This window comes from Squalius cephalus, assembly GCF_949319135.1.
Source record: "Squalius cephalus genome assembly, chromosome: 9".
Lineage (NCBI taxonomy): Eukaryota > Metazoa > Chordata > Actinopteri > Cypriniformes > Leuciscidae > Squalius > Squalius cephalus.
Window position 1 is genome coordinate 35638207 of NC_137130.1, and position 23272 is coordinate 35661478.

At 36.4% G+C, this 23272-nt stretch overlaps 1 long non-coding RNA gene across 1 annotated transcript in view; it reads right to left on the reverse strand.

The window, feature by feature from the left end:
• Positions 1–2640: 2640 nt before the first annotated feature.
• The window catches only part of LOC307164075, a 92808-nt gene continuing 72176 nt past the window's right edge, over positions 2641–23272 (reverse strand). The window contains exon 3 of the long non-coding RNA XR_013822206.1: positions 2641–2917. This is a non-coding gene — a long non-coding RNA (uncharacterized lncRNA). The remainder of the gene's footprint in view (positions 2918–23272) is intronic.

Below are 23272 nucleotides of genomic sequence, written 5' to 3' on the forward strand. Positions count from 1 at the left end.
ATAAGAGACGAAATGAGAACAGAGTAGTCAGTAAAGAATGAGAAGAGACGAGACATGATGAGATTAGATGACAGGAGAGGAGCGAAGATGAGACAAAAAGAGCAAATATGTGAAGAGACGAGACGAGATGAGAACATAGTCAGTAGAGGATGAGAAGAGAAGAGACGAGAAGAGACATGATGAGAACAGAGTAGACAGTCCAGGAGAAGCGGAGATGAGACAAAAAGAGCAAATATGAGAAAAGAAGAGACGAGACGAGACATGACAAGATGAGAAAAGAGTAGACAGGAGAGGAGAAGACAAGACAAGAAGAGACAACATAAGATCAGAGGAGGCTAGATGAGACAAAAAGAGCAAATATGAGAAGAGTCAAGACTAGAAGAGACAACATGAGAGGAGAGGAGGTTAGACGGGACAAAAAGAAGGAAATATAAGATAATATACGAGGAGAGGACGCGAAAAGAGACTAGATGAGACAACAAGAGACTAGACAAAACGAGAAGAAATGAGATGCAAATGAGACAAGATGAGAAAAGAGGAGAGGAGACAAGATGAGAAGAGACTAAACTTGACAAAACTATAAAAAAATATAAGCGGAGAGGAGACAAGATGAGAATAGACTAAATAAGACTAGAAGACTAGAAAATACAAGATAGGAGACAAGATGAGAAGAGATGAGATGAGACAAGACAAGAAAGAAAATATAAAAGATGAGACAAGATTTGAAGAGAAAATAAAAGAGGAGAGACTAGACAAAACAATATGAGAAGACATGAGAAAATAATTAAGAGGAGATGAGACAAGAAGAGCAAATATGAAAAAGGCGGGAAGAGAAAATACTGTACAAGAAGACTAGATGTGATTGAGCGAGACAAAAAAACGAGAAGACATGAGACAGAGAAGACACAAAGAAGGATAAGAAGAAACAGAGAAGAGAAGAGCAGATGACTTATCATTCCAGAAATAAGATGGCGGCTCTGAACTCACTGAAGGGATTTACCGTGTTCTTAAAGCACTCAAGAGGAAATCAGCTTTTCACAGTCATCCGCCATGCTCCACGCACCATTATAATCTCCTCACCAAATACATAAAAAACGCCTCTCAACCGCATCAAAAAATCTGAGATGTCGCAAAGCATCAAAGTTTGCCAAGAGAAAAGTTTGTCTGGTGTTAATTGCGGCGAAGCAGGTCAGATCCGCCGGATAACCAGAGCTAAAACTCGCAAAATAAGAGACGAAAATTGCGAGAGAAAAAAAGGAGATTTATTCAAATAATAGAGTCTCCAGTGCTTTTAATTAGGCTCAAACACACACACAACTCCAGTAGCCTCTCTGCTGTCTGCTAGCGTAACAGCACTGGAAGCTAATTTATGTAAACTTGTTCCATTATGTAGGCTGCTGAGAGTGTCATTACTCCTTTGGCTGGCTTTGGGGCTTTTCCCTACACAAACACCGATCGGGCTGCTCATTTGCTCGGTGTGCTGGATGTGTATTCTAATGAAGCTCCTAACAACAACACGGCCTGCCAGGGCAAATTATTACCCCAAAGTCAAAAACAAAACAAAGTGACTCTCTAATAGCTGTGAAATCAGACCTCTGAAATCAGCCATGTATATCTGCCTGTGCTAAACTATGTAGCAAAGCAGATGACACGGTTTTGTATTAGTCTATTACAGATGAGCACTATTTTAAAACTGTTACGTCTTTATGAATCAGTCCACGTATTTGTGTTTCTTTACGTTCTGGAACTTCAATGTCTCAGGGGTTGATAACAAAAAAAAATCTGCTTTTTAATTTTTCATAGATCACGTCAACACTGTCTTGAAAACATTTTATCACTATCTTTTTTAAAAAAAAATGTATTCCTTTTAGGTGTATTTCATTGATTTACTAAGCCTGTCTCGATTATTGATTAATCATCCGATTGTAGTTTTTCAATCCAATCACAAAAAAATGTAATAACCACAATAATTGTGGAGTTTAAACTTCAAACACATACTGCCACCCAAATAATGGATATTATTTTATATTATTATAATTAATTTGATGAATATTACAATTTTTTTTCATAGCATTTAAGTAAAACTTATGAACCTATTTAGATTTTTTATAATTCCAAGTAACATAATTAAACTGTTAATGGTAATTATTTGTATGACAATTAATAACAGCACAAAATCTGAATGATTGTGACAGGCCTATAGGAAATAATTTGTTCCAGTCCTAGATTTTTTATTTTGTTGAAAAATATGAATTCATTTTTATTAAAAATTATTTTTAAAACTGTGATGAAGGGTATATCATATCAAGTTATGTTGTATGGAAATGATCATGTATATTTGTAGGATCATTTTCACCAAAACCAAAAAATGGCCCTAATAAAAGTTTGATCAAAATCTAGTTTAACAAAGATACAAGAGTGTCGATGAAGAGACATGCAATGAAATGAGTAAATAACAGAGGGTTAAAAGTGTTACTGGGTGTTACTTCCAATCACAAATGTGAAAATATTACTCAAACTCAAGCTTTGACACTAGTCTTAACAGTTATTGTAAAAATATTTCAAATGTTATTTCCTATCTATCACATGACATTTGTTTATGACTGTTCAGGGTGAACGAATTACACAAATTCTCTTGTGTATCCACTGTAAATACACAAATGAAAGCAAAAGTGTGTTTAAAGATCGTTTCATTTCCAAAAGGCCACATGACCTTTTAAGTAAACATTTAAGGTGAAGCAAAGCAAAACTTTCTTTATCTCATTCCTTCCTGGCCCACGGCTCTCCATCTCTCTCTTTTCTGCCACGGCTCAGTCCGTTTTGGACGAGTGTGTGTTGAAATGGAAGGGTGCTGTGGATCCGGGTTTGACTGGCGTCTGGGACCAAGAGACTTTCTGTGCTGTTTCAGTCAGAGAAACTGAGACAGATGGAGAGAAAAGAAGAGAAGATGCGAGAAGGACACACAAAAAGAGGAGGAAGAGAGGAGAGAGAACGTGAAATATTCAGACGTAATCGCTCTCGGTCTGTCAGGCAGAGCAATCATGGACCTTCACAGACCAGCAGCATCATCACTATCTGGTTATGATATGATGGCAGAGTTCTGACCCCGTCTGGCAGAAGAAGAGGAGGATGAGGAAGAGGAGGATGAGGAAGGCTTGATCTCGGGCACGGGCTCAGGGCTGTGGACTCGTCTGCTTTAATAGAGCGGATGTCACTATAGCGGGCGGGCTGAGCTGTCACTCATCGGGCCGAGTGTCAAGACGAGAGCCGGGCTCCAGGCCGCCGGATTACAGGGTAGTTACCATAGCTGTCAAATTACTGACAACCTGACACCCCCGCACACTGCACCCCTTTAAGTGTTGCTTTGTTTCCCTTCGGCGGATAGGAGAATTACCCGGCAGTAAGAGGAGAGTGAGGGATGGATACAAAAGGAAAAAAGACAACAAATGTGGAGGTTTTAGGGTTCCATGCTGTGTTAGCTTTGTGATGAAGTAACTCATGGTTTAGTTCAGTCGGAGAGCAGAACGATACAGATAGAGCCCGGGGGGGGGGGAACGCTTTATTGCTCAGAGGTTGCTCTTTGAAACTGAATTTGGTCTCAGAGGATCCTCAATTTGAAAAAAATAAACACAAAAGAAGGCTAATTTGGTCTTGAGTTTTAAAGTTTGAGCACAGTTTGAGACATTATTGAGACTTGTTCAGGAGAAACATCCGAAAAGTATGAGAAATTCTGTCATTATTTACACACCCTCTTTGAAACACAAATTAAGATATTTTCAAGCAGAATGTGATCAAGTGAGTCTTGTGAAGAGATACGATCGCTTTATGGCCCTGTTGACATAGTTATATAGTTGACATAGGGATAGTTCACCCAAAAATTCAAAAATTCTGTCATTATTTACTCGCCTTCGTGTCGTTCCAAACCTGTAAGACTTTCGTTCATCTTCAGAACACAAATGAAGATCTTTATGATGAAATCTGGGAGATTTCTGTCCCTCCATTCATCATATAAAGGGTAACAAGGGAAATATGAACTCGTTATTATTAATTATAAATATTTGTATCAGTTAATATAATTAACTGGATGTAGCAGAATTAATACCAGTGATAATCCAGTGAACGCTTAGTATTAATTATTTACTAATTCTAAGAAATAGTTAAGTTCATTTCCAGGGTATGGGAGATGACTTTTACCTCACAGCAGAACTCAGAGCATGTAGCCAAAATCTTCAGTTATGAGCAAAACAACTAAACGTTTTGAGCTTGTCCACTTTCAACCACTGCCAGAGGTAGTCAAAAACACATTTTTGCTTTCGTAGTGTAAACACTCATGTGATCGAATGTGTTCAAACAGCCACAAAACACCTACTGATCTACTGAGTAATATTATGGGAAGAGCTCTAGCCAGACGGGAACTTTGTCGGCTGAAGACCCAAGTTTGGTTTGAAGATGAAAAATGTATCAAGCACAATTGACAATGTTCATTTCTCTAACCATTCCTGATTTTTAACACGCACTCACAGCGCTCAGTGTTCGTCTTATGGATAGATTGTGCAAGCTTATTTTGTCCATTAGATGGAAAGATCTGAAAAAAAAAACCATTCATTTACCCTCCCATAGACCCTCCCCTTGAAGAAATCAGGACAGAAGTGTTTGAAAGTGGACAAAAGAGACGGATTAAAACACCAGGTGTGAACGGGAATGTGTCTCCCTCGTCTACTTGTGATCCGAACGACCAAAACGCATTTTAATACCTGGTGTAAACAGGGCCTTATTTGTATGTGCTTTTTCATATATTTCAATGCAATGGACCAAATCAGCTCACACAACCTTCATATGCTTGCAAAATGAGACAACAGAAAAAAAATTAGGAGAACAGCTGCTTTCTATTCACCAATAATAGCCACAAGACCCCACTGAACACTGTGGGTTTGCACTAGAAGTCAGGACTGCTGGAAGAACATTGTGCTTTGTACGTTTACTGATGACCAGTGGCTTGAACATTTTCATATTTCGTAGGCGGAGAGTATTTTTTAGGGGCTGTTTGAACACATCCGACCACATGAGCGACTACGCAAATGCATTTTCGACTGTCTCTGGAAGTGGCTGAAAGTGGACGAGCTCAACATTTTTAGACTCTGTTTACACGGTTCTCCACTTGTGATTGGATCGACAAAAACACATCTTAACACCAGGTGTAAACAGGGCCTACACGATGAACAGATTCAGTTTAAGTTTTATTCATATATAAACCAATACATAGAGTGCATCATTGGTCCTCGTGCATCACGCATGTTTGAGCTTCCATGTTTACCATATGTGACATTCTCAATGCATGTGTGTCGAATGTCGATCCCTGTTTAGATGTGAAGCTTAAATTTACTCTGTTCATCATATAAGGTGATCGTGTCTCTTCACAAGACTTGAATTAACCCTCATAAGGTCTTCGTTTCCGGTTTACAAATCTGGTCTTTGGGGTCTATATGACCCCAACAATTGATAGAGAAATTGGACAAAAAATATACATTTTTAATTATACAAATAATATATGTTTTTTTTTGTTTACTTCTCATCTATTCATTAATGCTGTGTTTTGGGGGATATGAAGTACTTTTTTACCTATTTACTGCAAAATTCCTCAACTACACCATTAGCATACATATGAAATATAGTTTTTTTATGAAAAAAACACATTAATGATGATCAAATTTAACTATGAGTTGTTTCTGGATATTGATCTAGGTGTTAGATGCATAATTCTGCCATCTGCTGGTTAGATGTTTTTTTGTAGCTAATATAGTTTTAGCCACAAAGTGTAATTACCATATACTTCCAGCAGAGGCCCCATAGAGATCCATTCATTTTTCTGGATGTGAATTAATGCTCTTATAATAGCTTTTTTATGAATTACATATTTAAACATTGACAAAATACTGATTTAATGTATTTTAAAAAGTTTAGAATTTTTTTTTGTTGTTGTTTGAGGTCTTTTGAAGTGTCTTATTATTGCAATAATGCTATATAAATTTGCAATAATATCTTTATTGTTGTCTCTCTGTGTGTATTTGATCTGTGTGTAGTCATGTTCTTTCCACGTTGCATTTGTGCTCTCATACCATACCTTCATTTATGTGTGAAATTTTTTAGATTTATGCAGAAATTATTGATTTTATTTCACAATTTCAGTAAAAATGCTCTCTATTGCAGTCACACCCTTTCTCTGTCTATGTGTGTATTTGTGTCTGTGTCTGTGTGGGCGCATATGTGTGTGTGATAATGTTCATTCCACATTGCATTAGTGCTCTAGTACCAGGCCTTCATTTATGTGTGAGAATTTTCAGATTTATGCTGGAATTATTGATTTTATTTGTCAATTTCTATAAAAATGCTTTCTTTTGGAGTCAGACCTGTGTGTGTGTTTGTGTGCGCGAACATGTGTGTGTGCAAGTGGTCATGTTTGTTCCACATTTAATTTGTGCTCTAGTACCAGGACTTCATTGTGGTATTGAAATTTTCAGATTTATTCTGGATTTATATATTTTTTTTGACAAATGAAAAATAAAAAACATTTTTTCTTTGATTTTCCCATTCATTTCAATGTGGGGTCATATTGACCCCAAGGGACAGATTTGTGACTTTTTTTTTTACATACCTTTAGAACGACCGAATCAAGCCCAGTTTTTTTCTGTGTGTATAGATAGATAATGTAGGAAAAGTCACCAAATTTTATTCCACTGAGATGAAGGGAACCATTTTTTTTTATTAAAGAAAAGTCGCTTGGGGTCATATAGACCCCAAGGACCAATTGAGGGTTAAACAATTCGATTCACTTTACAACACGTTTATGACCTTCTTAAAAGTTTTGGTTACCTGGAATTTCCAGTGGAGGGACAGAAACCTCTTATGTTTTATTAATATCTTAATTTGTGTTTTTAAGGTAAACCAAAGCCTTATGTGTTTGGAATGAGATAAAGGTGAGTGAATGATGACAAAATCTCCATTTACAAGAAACAATTGAGATAATTAAGAGACCACGGTTCTTTATGGCCGATTGAGCTGTGATTATGATAATTAATGATTTTCCTAGGTCACGTTGGGGTTTGGATGAAGTCTCCAGATAATCTGCTTGGGTAGACCAGAATCTGCGCTTCACCATGTACAAGCGACTCTCTTTAACGTCCTGAAAACCCCCACTGCAAACGAGTCCCACTTCCTCTTTTGTAAGAAATTATGGGGAAAATGGGTCTGATGCTAAAAGGGCTGTAAGAGTGTGTCAGTGCTAAAATCACGACGAAGTTATCCCATAATGCTGAGCAGAATGAGTAGTGGTAGCTGGAAATATTTTAATGATTGAATAGACAGAGTGGGCCGGACACGGGTCAGCGGACGTGTTTAAATTTTTTATTCGTCTCATTCGAGCGACCCTGTATAAGAGACTCTGTCATTCTACACCTCAAATGAGCACTGGGGTGGATGAGAGTGAGAGAGAGAGGGAAAAAAGGGAGAGAGAGAGAGTGTGTGTGGACATTGAAATTTACATCTCATAGTCTAGTGTACTGGAACCACCCAATTAGAGACTGAAGGTAAGGGACAGATCTGTGCTTCAGAGAGACAACACTTCTTGGATAAAGCCATTCAGCCAACAAAATATGATAGAGGATGATCTTATTTCATTTCATTCCATTTCCAATTATATCCATAAATGTACTGTTTCATAATCAGTGAAATCAGACTCCACAAATATGATTGAAAAAACATTAAATATTAGCTTTGTTCCTAAATGTTATAGTATGTTGACTACTTCGGGCTGTTTCAAAAGTTTGTCAGCAACATTACACTGTCTCCTAAGACTGTAAGGCAGCGTTGCATGTATTCTTTGTGAATAAAGCAATCCCAGAATGCACTTGGAGGGGGGAATCCAAGATTGTAGATGAGTCAGAAGAAATGTTGATTATGCTGTAAATAAAATGTTATATTCAATACCTATCTATACACATTTAATCTTAATATAATATACAATTTAATCCAATATTTCCCTTGTGAAAAGGAAGTGTGCTTAATTGTATATTGAATGCACTTCAAATCCTAACTGTATATTTTTAAAACTGTACATGCAGTTAATACAATATCAATTAAACAAAAGGCCACTTGAAGAGAGCACACTTTCATTGCAGTGTTTCTTAACACACTTAAGTGCACTTTGTAATAATGTCAAATTAAGTTTTACTTTAGAGTTCATTTTAAATAATATTTTCTCGTGCTTTACAGAAGTACACTTATTTTGATGTGTTGACTAACATACTAAAACATATGTAAAGTACTTGATAATGATTTTAACTGTAGTGAGTTATTCAATATTACATTTAAAGTTAATACATTTAAGATTCATTAAAACTTCATTATTGCAAATATAATCCATTACATAAAAGTTTCAATAGAAATGACATAAAGTATATTTTACTTTACCATAAAGGTTTGTCAGTACATTCAACAGTACTTTAAGCATAACCACTTTAACCACATTATAATACATTTTAATTTAATTGCAATTAACGAAATTAAGTGTCTGAAAACATAGCATTAAGTTCGCACTCAAGTATATAATGTATTATTTTCATAATACTCTTGGACCCCTTTAATATATTTATATATATATATTTATTTATATCTATATCTATATATATATCTATATCTATATATCTATATCTATATATCTATATATATATATATATATATATATATATATATATATATATATATATATATTTATACTACAGGGCCGTTGAATGCTTGAATCTGATTGGTTGAGGAACGTTCTAAGGTGTGCATTATTTTCAGGGAAACGCACGGCTAAAGTAGTTCCAGGCAGGTCTTGACCGCATTACAGCTCCATATCACTTCGCGTAGTTAACGGTAATAACGGAAAATAGGATACAATTCATAACAAAAAGCATTTAGCCCCATGCGCTTGATCTGCAATTTTCAATGTCTAGCTTCACAATCAATAGAAACATGCAGTTTAATTTTAATAAATAAAGTATATAGTCCTGTCTATATTATAATCAATAGAAAATTAAACTGAATATAGGCTAAATAAATGGATAGTCCTGCATATGGATTATTATTGCAGATAATATAACAAATAAATAATTATTTATAGGCCCACTTGTTAAAAGGGCTTTGTGTTTCATTTATTTGGCTATAGTCTACTGTCATCTGTCAATGAAAAAAAAAAAAAAAAAAAAACCTGAACGAATTAATTAAAACGAATTAAATTAATAAATAAATAGGCTAATAATACTGACGCACATGCTTTTCTGTCTCATTATTGCAACATCTGTCTCTAATAACTGCATAAAGCCGGGGACACACTTTAAGGCCGGTTATGAATGCAATTTGATACTTATGACTGATAATAACCAAACGCGCGTTCAGCGCGTTAAGTCTGTGTTCAAAGGCGGTGTTTAAAATCTGCTGCTGCGATGAAAACAGTCAGAGAATGTGTCAGCTAGCCGTGTGTCCAGCATTAGTCTGCTATCAGTGGCTCAAACCTCCGTTACTAACTCTAAAATGACGTTTTGGAATTAGCAACGGAGGCATTGGTTAGATGCGTAAGAAATTAGTCCTACATACAAGAGCGTTTTAATGACAAAAACTTTACAAACGTCTTGAAATACATAATCGGAACAATGTTTCGAGGTGTGGTAACTGTAGTATAAGCGGAATAATTGACTTCAGGCCGTTGAATTATTAGAAAAATAATGCACACCCGAGGTGAACGGCCACTCCGCTTCGCGTCGTGACCGCATTACCACCTCGGGTGTGCATTATTTTTCTAATAATTCAACGGCCTGTCGTCAATTATTCCTTACATATATATATATCTATATCTATATATCTATATATATATAATCTATATATATATATATATATATATATATATATATATATATATATATATATATATATATATATATATATACTGTATATTATTAAAGGGGTGGTGTGAGGTAGTGAGGTAGTAGACCTGAGGCCACACCATGGCCAAGTTTAAAGGAGTGGTATAATGCCCTTTTCACAAGATATAAAATAAATCTCTGATGTCCCCAGAGTGTGTATGTGAAGTTTTAGCTCAAAATACCCCACAGATATTTTTATATAGCATGTTTAAGTTGTCACTTTTTGAAGGTGAGCAAAAACACACTGTTTTTTATGTCTGTCCCTTTAAATGCAAATGAGCTGCTGCTCCCGGCACAGGGGGCGGAGCTTCAACAGCTCCTGTGTTCTTTTACCTCACACAGACATGCACTGAGAATTTCAAAAACTTTTAGCCTTTTATGTTCAAACCGAAGTCAGAAAGATGGAGAGACTCAATACGTGACAACATGTAGAAAACATTTCTGAATGGTTAGTTGATGTATTTATGTAGCTTATATGTGTAGTTATCTTCTAGTCATTGATTAGCATATTCTGTCATGATAATCTATAAATCGTGTTCCGGGGGCGGGGTTTATGTAAATTTTAGGGTTGGTGATGTCACTAATCCAGGAGGAATGTTGTGTAGTCTCTACCAGCCGTTTGTTGTAGACCTTAAAAAGCAATTTCTTTAAAAGCAAAAATCTCCCTTTGCTTTGAACTTTGAGCGTTGTAACTTTGCAGATGTTGTTTATGCTCAAACTGCAACATTACAGACTAACTAAAGTTAGAAAAGTGAAATCATGATCAGCCACCCCTTTAATGCCAATTTTCATGACCTTCTCTCACTAGCTTCCATCTTTATAGTTTTTTTCCTTATGAAATGTTTTGCGCACCATTCCATAGGCTTGTATGTATGCTTGGGCTGTTAAAATATAAAATAAAAAATACATACAAATATTAATTATAAAAATATATTACTATATTTTATATATTATATTATATTTGGGGTGGGGGTAAATTAAGCGTGATCCACTGTGACGTCACAACCATGGTGCATTATGGTCTATGGATCTGCCTGAAGTGTACATGTTGAGTAGACTTGTTCCCCTGGTCAAAATCGAGGGGTCGAGGGTCTGTCCAAATAAACTTCCCTTGCTCACTTGACGAAGTTGAACGCACTTCAAAATGGCGGTGGGGATTCTCCTGAGGGAAGTTCTCGAGTGTATGTCTAAAAGTGGAGTTAAACGCAGCACATGCCATAGAGGGCTAATACCAGTACTGACTATGTCCGGTTCATGAACGAATCATCCTTTTGAACCGGTTCTTTTTAGTGAACCGGTCGAACCAATTCAGACTTTCACTTTATATCTTTAAGACGTGTAAAACATCCGCGTTTTCACATCAGTGCCTGTAATGGGTGCATTTACAAAACTTATCCAAGATGATGATGATGACGATGGTTATTATTATTTAACTGAAGTTATGATTATAAATGACTTTATTTGAATGTGTTTGAATGTATTTCAATCCGCCAGGGCGATAGCATTGACGTCATTACGCGAGGACGTAAAACAACTAGTGAATGTTTTTTTTTAACCGGTTCATTGAAACAAACTGTCCGAAAGAAAGAAAAGAACTCTCCGGTTTGCAGAAAAGAACCGCGCCGGACTTCCCATCACTAGTACTGACACCAGTCTTTTCTTATTTGTTCATTATATACATTGAGCACAATGACGAACTAAACTGTTTGTTTGAACGAAAGAAAATTAAGTCTCAGTAAATTAAGTTGGACCAACATAAAAACGTTTAGTTTGACTAATGTAATAAAGTTAAACATACAAGAGTAAATTAATTTGACCTAAACCAGCTAAATTGTGTTGACCCAACTGAATTAAAACTTTCCTCAATTAAATTAAGTAAAGGTAATGAATTCATTTTTTTTTGAGTGCATGTATCATTAAGAACGATTGGGTCAAGAATCAGCAGGACTGCAACACATGTTGGCTGATAATAAGGGCCAAACCTGCAGACAACACACCGCTAAACAATTAGAGTTAGTTGGGTTAACACACCCTCACATCGCCGCCCGTGTCCGGCGCTAGTCCTTAATGAAAGTTATGAGACCCGTCCTCAATGATAAGAAGCCTCTCAGTCTGGCCTGCCGCATTATGCCCCGCTCTCACCCTGCACTTTGCATAGCCTAAAGCGTCTATTAAAATCCCCTTGTAAAATTCATAAAACAAAAAATGTGGTAGGTCAAGTCTAGAGGGAACCAAAGTAAGCTCCTTATTAGCAGCCAACGGAAAACACCCAGCCAATTATACATCCCGCGCGAGGAGGGCTCCAAACCAGCGCTGAGGAATAAGTATTTCCTCCCTCTCCTTCTCTCCTTCTCTCTCTCCCTGATTTGATTGTAGGTAAGTGGATAGGCCGGGTTTTAGCTGCGAATCGGGAGCTGGTAATTATAGTGTGAGTGTTTAGTGGACAAAAATTCAGTCTCTGCTCTTGGAGCCATTCAAGTACAAACTCATGTAAATCTCCAGTCTGCTACACATCTTAAATTGGTGGGTTTAAGGGATTCCCAGAAGGAGCAAAGGATCGGAGAGGAAAGAAGAGGAACTCTGAGCTCCAGAGATATGTAAAGAATCTCAGGCAGGAATTTAAAAGGCTACAAATTAGACCCGACATTAGTCTCCTTCTTCCACAGAGCCGGTGGAATGAGAACAGAGCAGAATAAATAAGAGCGAGACGGCTTCTTCCAGCTCTTAGAAGATGACATTAATCCTTTTATGTACAATGACAGCTAACAGGGCTTGGCTTCCTCCCCTGATGCCGGTGTAAAGCCAGGAGATTTTCTGACATGCCAAGGAGGGAGAGAGTCTATTACCGCTCGAGGAGACGCTTCAACAGATAAATGTAGACACCAGTCGTAATGTTTGCTAGTCGCTGGGTCACATTACTGTAGAGGTCAAACACAAGGTCAGGATGTTGAGGATTCAGATTTGCATGCGCGATGAAGAGATCATCGAACACTCTGATTATGAGGATTTTATCACACACTGGAAAAAAATGCTGGGTTGTTTCAACCCAACTTTGTGTCAAATATGGACAAACCCAGCCAGATGGGTTAAATTTTAAATTGCATTTTAACCCAACGTTTGGGTTTGTCCATATTTGACCCAAAGTTGGGTTGAAACAACCCAGCATCTTTTAGAGTGCAGTTAAGGGGTTGGAGTTCTGGCGCAAAGCTAAGATGTAACGCATTGTAACACGAGTGGCTAATAAATGTATTAGTATGTTTCACAATAATACAGAATTAAATTGATTGATTTGCAGTCACAGGTGTGCATGTATTGACGTATGTTTCGTCCGGTATCTTTTGGACATGCAGGTGAGGAAATACTTTCATAAGCAATCAGATCTGTGAAAGACAGACAGAAAAGACAGACGGCTCTTTTGATTTGGATCTACAACACCCTAAAAACCACTTCAAAAACCTTAGAAAAAAACTACAGTTCAAAAGTGGATGGATTCAATATTTTTCCCATCATCCTTTGGCTCGTGTTACATTATATGACCACGCTCTTATTCATGTAAATGCTTATGCCAAAATGCATTTTTTTTTCTGAGTATTCTCGCAAACACGGTCTTAAATGAGTTAAAGAGTTGTGAGAAAATGTGAATCAGATCTGCGGCAGATCTTAAAGTGACGGCAGCCTAATAAACCTGTGCTGTCTGTCATTAAGGATAATCAAAGAACAAAAGACAAAGAGAAAATCACTCACTCCTCTTGACTAAATAACTTTTGTAGCTTTAATAAGGATTAATCTATATTTAATTCATAATTTATGCAGTGAAGACTGTGAAGTGTTTGATAACTTCAAATTCAATATCCTACCTGTTAGACCTATCTGGAAATCTTGTTTACATGGGTAAAAAAGACAGAATTTTTTTTTTTTTTTTGAAAAATGATTACAATATAAAATATATATATATATTAAAATCTTTAATGTTAGGTGCGATTAATTACAGAAAAATAGTAAAATGTAATTTATTCCTGTGATCAAAGCTGAATTTTCAGCATCATTACTCCAGTCTTCAGTGTCACATGATCCTTCAGAAATCATTCTAATATGATGATTTGATGCTCAAGAAACATTTATGATTATTATCAGTGTTGAAAACAGTTGTGCAGCTTAATATTTCTGTGGAAACCGTGATACTTGTTTCAGGATTCTTCGATGAATAAAGTTAAAAAGAACAGCAGGGAAAAATAGTCTTAACTAAAATGTAAATGTTCAGTTTTCAGAGAAATCTTTTTAAAAACAATTCTATCTCTGACACAAAACACATCAAATTGAAGGAACACCAGCCCCCAGTGTGTGTGTGTGTGTGTGTGTGTGTGTCTCTGAACTATCTGTGTAAAGCTTGTTGAAGTGTATTTTTGCTGTGATCTCAGCTCAGTGCTGTTTGATAAACATCTTAACCTACTTAGTGCAATTAGCGCTTCATTAGAAAGGCTAACTAACTATTGCTTCTCTCCATAATGATTTGCAACAGTGTGCACATTAAAGTAGATAATCAATGCCTGGCGTTCCCTGCTCCAGCGCTGCTCGTGTCGGGATAAAGCGTCGGATAATACCACTGCAGTGGAGGAGCGTTTAATTGCAGAACGTTTCTCTCAGACTCAGATTTCTCTTCCCTAATGAAGTGTCATCCCAAAGAAGAAAAAAAAAAGCTGTATTGATTTTTTTTCAGCAGTCAGCCTTCGCCACAAATATGTAATTATCCGTTTTAGATGTGGCAGGGGGATGGGTGTAATCTATAGACGCTAGCCTTTGAGCTACACTGACAGACCCGTATAGTGCTTTTACCCTTTTCAAAAATATGCGGCTGTGTGATGAATGAACTTTACACAAAATGTTGTTCTGTTCGGGAGCGCTCGAGATAAAAACTGTAATTCTACAGACGTCTGCATCTGGCTTTCCAAAGCAGGCGTGTTTACATTAACACTGAGGTAACACACACACACACACACACACACACACACATGTTGGGTTTCCATATTTTATGGGGACTTTCCATAGACATAATAGTTTTTATACTGTACAAACTGTATATTCTCTCTCCTTACACTAACTCTACCCCTAAACCTACACACACACTAACCTGACCCCTAAACCTACCCATCCCACATACACACACACACACACACACACACACACACACACACACACACACTAACCCGACCCCTAAACCTACCCATCACACACACACACACACACACACACACACACACACTAACCCGACCCCTAAACCTACCCATCCCACATACACACACACACACACACACACACTAACCCGACCCCTAAACCTACCCATCACACACACACACACACACACTAACCCGACCCCTAAACCTACCCATCCCACACACACACACACACACACACACACTAACCCGACCCCTAAAACCTACCCATCACACACACACACACACACACACACACACACACACACGTTGGGTTTCCATGTTTTATGGGGACTTTCCATAGACATAATAGTTTTTATACTGTACAAACTGTATATTCCTTTCCCTTACACTAATTCTACCCCTAAACCTACACACACACACACACACACACACACACACACACACACACACACACACACACACACACACACACACACACACACACACACACTAACCTGACCCCTAAACCTACCCATCCCACACACACACACACACACACACTAACCCGACCCCTAAACCTGCCCATCACACAAAACTCTCTGCATTTTTACAAAACATCACTTCATATGATTTATGAGCTGTTTTCCTTGTAGGGCCTGACCAAAGGTCCCACAGTGTAAAAATATTCACATTTTACTATCTTTGTGGGGATCCTCTCGATGTAGGTTAAACAAGAACACACACACGCACACAAACACACTTACTCACTCACTCACTCACTCACTCACTCACACACACACTCACTCACACACACACACACACTCACTCACTCACACACTCTCACTGACTCACTCACTCACTGACTCACTCACTCACTCACAGACACACACACAACCAATTATACTTCCGTCATTTACTTGAACATTTTTTTTTCAAGTAAAACTGACTGAAAACATTTAATCAAAACTCATATAACATAAAAATGTTGCTTTAATTGTTTTAATAATGTAAAAACATATGTTGTCATGACTTATTGATCATATTTTCTTTGCATATATGACAAGTGGTTGGAACGGAGGGGTTGAAAATAAGTCACGTTATTTCAGAGGTGGAGAAAACCAGCACTTTGATGAAAAATTAGGTCACACTTTATATTAGGTGTCTTTAACTATATGTACTAAAATAATATATGTTATTGTGACATATAAAATACTAAATAAAAATAAATAAAATATAACATTGTGTTGATGTTATATTGTTTGCTAATACATAGTTAAAGACATAATATAAGTGAGACCAAAAATGATGAAAACAAGTTTTTGGTTTATGGAATAGCATGACCTGGTAATGTGTATTAAGTAAATACACTGTAAAATGTTGCAGTAAAAATAAAACTTGTGGTTTCCAGACATTTACCATAAAAAACAGTGATGATTTTACAAGTATTACACAAGGCATTCTGGTGACTTGTTTAACTGTGTATGTTAATAAATTAAATAATAATATCCTATTTGTGATATTAAAATAATCCTGTTAAAAACACAAAACACTATCACACTACACTAAAATGTTGCATTTAACATAATGCAACACTCCAATGTACAGAACTGTTCACATAACTAAGAAGAACTAAATTTTTTAATAAAATGTAAACAAAAATGTTCATGCGGGAACTGCTAAAACAGTTAATATCCATTCAAATAACTTTCAATTTTCCCATAGAGCATAAAATGTTCACTGAATTAAACCTAATTTATATTAAATATATATATATGTGTGAAATTGTTGCATTTCTGTGTTTAGATGCATGTGCTTTGTTTAGTCATTCAGTTTAAACACTAAGTATATTATAATATTTATAATATTAAATACTGACTATATTGGAATTTATATTTTATTTATATTTGTATATTATTCAGAATTTATGGTATATTATGTATGTGGCTATCAATATTATTGTTTACACCATAGCCTTTTTATTTCTACAGGTTTATAACCTGCTATTTGTGGACTAATCAACTGTATGTGAAAAATTAATCAGAGTAAATAAAAAACCACAACGAGTCATAACAACGTGTCCTCTCCTGACGCCCTGTTCGGTGGGGAGATTCTTAAAGAACCGAACAATATATATATATATAGAATACTGAAATCAAAATTGGAGGTAAATTGGGGAATTCAATGAAGCATTTTGAAAACAAATGAAAACATTTTATTACTCAATGTTATTTTGTAGGTGGCATTAGAAACATTGGATATTATTAGGATCTTTAATATTTTTTGAAAGGCTGTTTGAACACGTTTATGAGTAAGTCATCCTGGAAAATGTAATGTATTATAAAAAGCTTTCTACACTTTCTTTCAGTATCATTGCATTTGAATGGAATCTACTTCCACACTTATCGCACATTCTCAATCCAAAGTAGCACGTATATTGTTAACTTTGAACACTTATGAACAATATGCTGCTTCTTTGTCACAATACATTTTTGCATTTTACTATCTCCAAAATTAGTAAAGGAGCAATAGTAGCCAACACCAACAAATCTTTCAAATACTGCAGAAAACACACACAATCTCTCACACACATTTCCCCAGACTTCACTTAGTGGAAGCTTCTTCCTTTTAAAGTTTTGCCTTTTCTCCCTTTCTCTGAGCTCCATCCTCTCTTGTCTCTCTCTCTCTCTCTCTCTCTCTCATTCGTCTCCCTCTCTCTCTGTCTGAAGTGCAGCGATGGGCGAGCGAACCTTAAGCCTACCCCATGCTGTGCTGCCCTTCACCATAATAAAAAGCCATTACCTTGACCGCTGACATGCGCTGGGAGGAAAGGCTGGGCCTGATATTTATTGATGAAACTCTGAGCTCCCAATCTGCAGCACTGAGTGGATATCATACAGCTGTCAGAGCAGACAGGCCTCAGAACAGTGACAGCCCTCAACATGGCCCATCTATAATTTATGAACTACACTGAAAACAAGCACCAAACAACAGAGCGGCCCGAAGGGGCCTGGGGATTAACGTCTAGAGCGCTAAATAGCAGCGTGTGTGCGAGTGTGTGTGTGTGGCGGGCTGGTTAAGGACTAGTTTGATATGGGGTGAATGAGTACAATAGCACGTGTTAAATATTCACACTGGGCTGATTCTCCCGAGGCTGAGGGGTGAATAATATCACAGTGGTATTTACAGAGAAGGAGAGAAAGCAATGAAGAACAAAGGCTTCACCTGTGTTGTTTCTCAGGTTTACTCTCATTTATTCTCTTCTCTGCTTACTTGTGTTTTTTTAAATAATGAGACATTGATAAAGGTCAACTGCACTGATAATTAACAGTATATTAGCATCAAATTACTTACAGACTTTGGTTGAGTTTCAATACCGCACATATGATCAGGTTATGCATAATGCATAGAAAATTGTGTGCGAAAGTTCCCAGATCACAAAATTTTAAATGCACATCCATATATGATTTTTGGAATAATAATGGCCACACCATTATGCTTTTACATTGTAAAAGTGAAAATGTGCAGAAATTGCTATCAAATTTTACCAGTAATTATAAAGAAACAGCAAGTGACACATTGAATTAAAAGTAAAATTTTAAATTTGAAAGATTGAAATTTTTGTATTCATGTATTTTCTTCTCTCTCTCTCTCTCTCTCTCTCTCTCTCTCTCTCTCTCTCTCTATACAGTATATATATACACATATATCTAATTATAAATTTTACAGTGTAACCTTAAGGAACTGATTTCCACCTGACCTGAAAAATTATTATAATAATTAATTAAGCCATTTTATGTTATGGACTCAATCAAATATATATTTCTTATGGTGTGCAGATGTAGTATTAAAGTCCCGCTGTAGTCAATAATTTTATCCCTTAAAAACTCATCATTGATCCACAAAATGACATATTTAAAAGTTTTTTCCTTTGAATGTAACTCATTAAGTATACACGGTTCTATGAATATGCAAATGAGCCCCGCCTCCACTCACTCACTCAGCTCAGAGATCCACTGGTTGACGATCACACGTTGATCTGATTGGTTACAAGGTAGTTTGTGACGTCAGAAACACCAGCGATTTCAAAGCGTGTTTTTGAGACTGTCTTTGGTTCACTGCAGTTTTAAGGAGAAAATACTCAGCAATGCTGTCGACTTATGAATTTACACATGGTTTGTCTTAAAGCATATTAAAAACACCATTAGACACATAAACTACATTCAAATCTTGATTTTCCACAGGGGGACTTTAAGACAATTTTATAAGACTATTTTATTAGAATGTCCAAATATTATACGTCTCACTTTGCACACTTAGAAACAAATCTTCATTTATTATGTATGCAGTACATCCTACTGGATATCACTTCCTGTAAAGTCTTCTGCACTGGCTCATTCACACTGTGCTGAAAGTTTCATTAGCACAAGTACTCTATCTATATCCCGTCACGTATGCAGACGCTGGGATGAGCAGGATTGATGTTGGACACGGGGCGACGCTGCTCTGTTAATGGAAGGGTGTGTGTGAATCTACAGTAATTAATGTAGAACAGATGTTATCTGCTTCTTCATGACAAATATGTCTGGCCAGGCCAATTACACACAATTAATCTATTATTGAGATCTTGATGGTACAAATATTGTGACCAGGAAAACATCAGCATACCTCGTTTTCTCTTCTGATGGGTGCTTTCTGAAGCACTATCACTCACACACACACACACACACACACACACACACACACACACACACACACACACACACACACACACACACACACACACACACACACACACAAACACAAACAAAATAACTAAATTGTATAGATGTGTAACACTTTACAATGTACATTTGTTTGTCATATAATATTTATATAATTATATAAATACGTATTATCCAGAAAAAAAGATTACTTTTGGGTTTCAGAGGTTTATTGTCTTCTATATTGTCTTCTTTCTCTTAAAGTTACATGAAGAGCAAGATACGAATTATAAATTTGATATTTAGCATGAAACGAATCAATTATTCGCATGTATCGTATGACAGCTTGACAGAGTAATGAAATGTTTCCTCTTTTAAATGTTGTGCTTCAGATCGGTGAAAACCTTCTTATCTCTGTCTCTGAACATGTTGACGTGTGTGTGATCAATACGTGAGCCTGTGATTAAATTCGGCAGTGTTTAGGGAAGCTTCAGTGATCAAGTGAACCTCAGTCTGATGTTTGGAGACATTTGGAAAGCCGTCTAACCCCCGAAGAAGAGCTACCCCTCTTTCTTTTTTCCCACTTATTTTTCCCCCATCCCGAGAAGCGTCTTCTGCCGATAAATTATTCCAAGCTTCTCCAAAGTCTTTACGCATTTATTTTGATCTTGCTTCATAATTCACAGACTGCCGCACAATGTATTTTCTCAAAATGCGGGTAATTCGTTGATGCAGAGCGAAGTTATGATTCATTTATACTGCTGTGACAGAATAATACGGACATGTCAAAACGCATTAAAACTGCTCAATGTCTCGCTTTTATTTTTAGATCCAATTGAGATTTTACTGATCTTGAAAAATATACGGTGTTCTGTGTTTACTTCACCTTTTGGAGACGATGTGTTATTGTCCCAATTAATTTCTTATTCCTGTCACTGCAGGCATGGTGCGCGTCAAACCTGTCATCTCTCTCTGCTCCGCATCTCCAAGAAGAATGCCATTTAATTTCAGAGTAACAGGAGAGTTTTCACGAGAGCCTCTTAAGCTAAGTAAACACTGATTTGATTGCTCATCAGAGTGATGTATGGTAAATCAAGGGTGTCTTTGCTCATCTCAGCTCAGAGATCGCATGTGCTTTCAAATGCGTTCAGTTAGAGATTCAAAGCGTGTGAAGACAGAGCGCCTGTTTTGACGCTCATCATGAAGGCATAATCTGACCATTTAGCTCTCTCTGTGAAATGCGGATATTTGTTTTTATTGCTCATAGATGAGGGCTGAGTGCACACGTTCAATACAAAGCCATCGGTTGACTCGTTTGGGCAAAATGGAGATCTAAGAACGTGTTCAGAGGCCTATATATAGTAATATATTATATATACATTACAGATGCACCGATATATCGGCCAATAATCGGCATCGGACGATAAAAGCAATTTCCACGCTAACGGTTATACCGCTATATCCTGTAAATCAAGAGGATGGGAAAATGCACCAAATTCATGCTGTGTGCAAAGAAATGTTAAGAAACATCACTAGTGTGATGTTCAATATTAATAGTTATTAATATGAATTAATAACATTCAAAAAGTTAAGAAATATTCATTTCAGAATTCTTCAGAATAGTTTTATTTTAATGTTAATTTGAGTCATTTGTTTATGTTTATAACTGAGACCAGTTACTCTGAAACAAGTGGTTGAAATGGAGAAAATACATTTTATTTGCATTTCATTCAAACCTGTGTAATTACTTATTAATTTAAAAGAAGATATAAAAGGCAGAACCACCAAACTATCGGTATCGGCTCAAATCATTATGAACAATCGGCCATCGGTATCGGCAGAGAAATTTAATATCGGTGCATCTCTAATAATGGTATCACATTATATTTAAAAAATATGTTCATGTCTTTCTTCATCAGAGCAGATTAAAAGCTCTCTTCAAAAAATTCTTCAGCATATTCTGATGTCTGGTAAGGGTTTCCCCCGCTTTGGCTACAGGGCTTCATTCTGTTACCTCAGCTTTTTCAGTGTGAGTTTGGGACAGGACTCTGTTAGCTTAACTAACCAGTGACTGACTGTTCTGGAAACCTATATGTAAACAGGCATTACTTATACTTTTTCCATCTAGTGATGCTAGTAGCAGAGAAATTACACACTTTTAGGAGGCTCTTGAGGAGGAGAGCTTCATATGTGAAAAGTTAAACAACAATAAATGGCACCAAATGGAGAAAGACCTAAATATATTCAAAAAATTTTTTTTATATATATAATAATTCTGTTGGTCTCACACTGTAGAAAAAAAAGTTTAAATCCACAATATTTGGCATGAACCTTATGTTCACGGCAAATTGTACACTCCTAATTCTATTTTTTTAATATAATTAAATAGGAACTGTATACTGTAAATTAACAGTGACCAAGAAGAGGAAATACTGTAACATTACTGTAATATTTATAAATATTTTATAATTATCTAACAGCAATTGATTATTAATTACTTGTAATAGATTAACTGTAATGTCCACAAAATAATGTCAACAGTACTGTGGCGTTTAGGTTATCACTGTGCTCTGCAGCATGAATGATTTGAATTAATGAATTTTTTTTTTTTTTTTTTTTTTTGTTGCTTTATATTGTCATTGTTGTTATATAGATACTGATTCTGTCATTTAAAAATGATCGGGCATTTTTTGTCTAAAAATTTAGTAATATGGTGGCAATTGGTAAGCTTTATACTGTATGCTAAGTGTAAATGCCTTATGAGCTTATTTTAAACATCATTGACTCAGCTCACTATAGTATTGTGAATAAGAAAGCCAAATAAGGTCCAAGTTCACAGTCAAATTGAACACCGATCACCATAATGGCGACTTCATGGCAACTATTTACACTATCCAACAATGCAGACCAAACAGTAATTTGTTGTGTCATGAAAAAAAGACACAGCACAGCATGCATTGATTTCACAGTAACATCCTAAACAGAGAAAATTTGCAGTGAATAATTCAAAACATTTCTGATGAATTTTAAAGAACATGATCATATGAACAAACTACTTACAATAGCCTTATTTATTTTAACCTTCAGTATTTTTTTTTTTACAGAACAAGGTCTTTCTAAAGGCATAGGCAACAAAAATAGCAAGTATCTGCTCAGGGAACTAGAGAGATGGAAAATGGAGTGAACAAGAGAAAAGCTGCAAGAAGGAAAGGCAAGAGGCTTTTTTTTTTTTTCACCGCCACAGTCTACAAGGATTTTTTTGTGTGTGCTGTTATGGTTCATCATTATTAAATGTCTCTTGTTAGATGGGAGAGGCGCTATATCAAAAACAGCCATTCATCAGGAGCCGGGGCAGACAGCTCTCATCTGACCTCTGCTGCAATAATACCGCATCAACTAGGCCAACTACCCAGTTTAGCGGCAGAGCAGAGAGCAGCGACCGGAGGGAAGATTAAGTGCA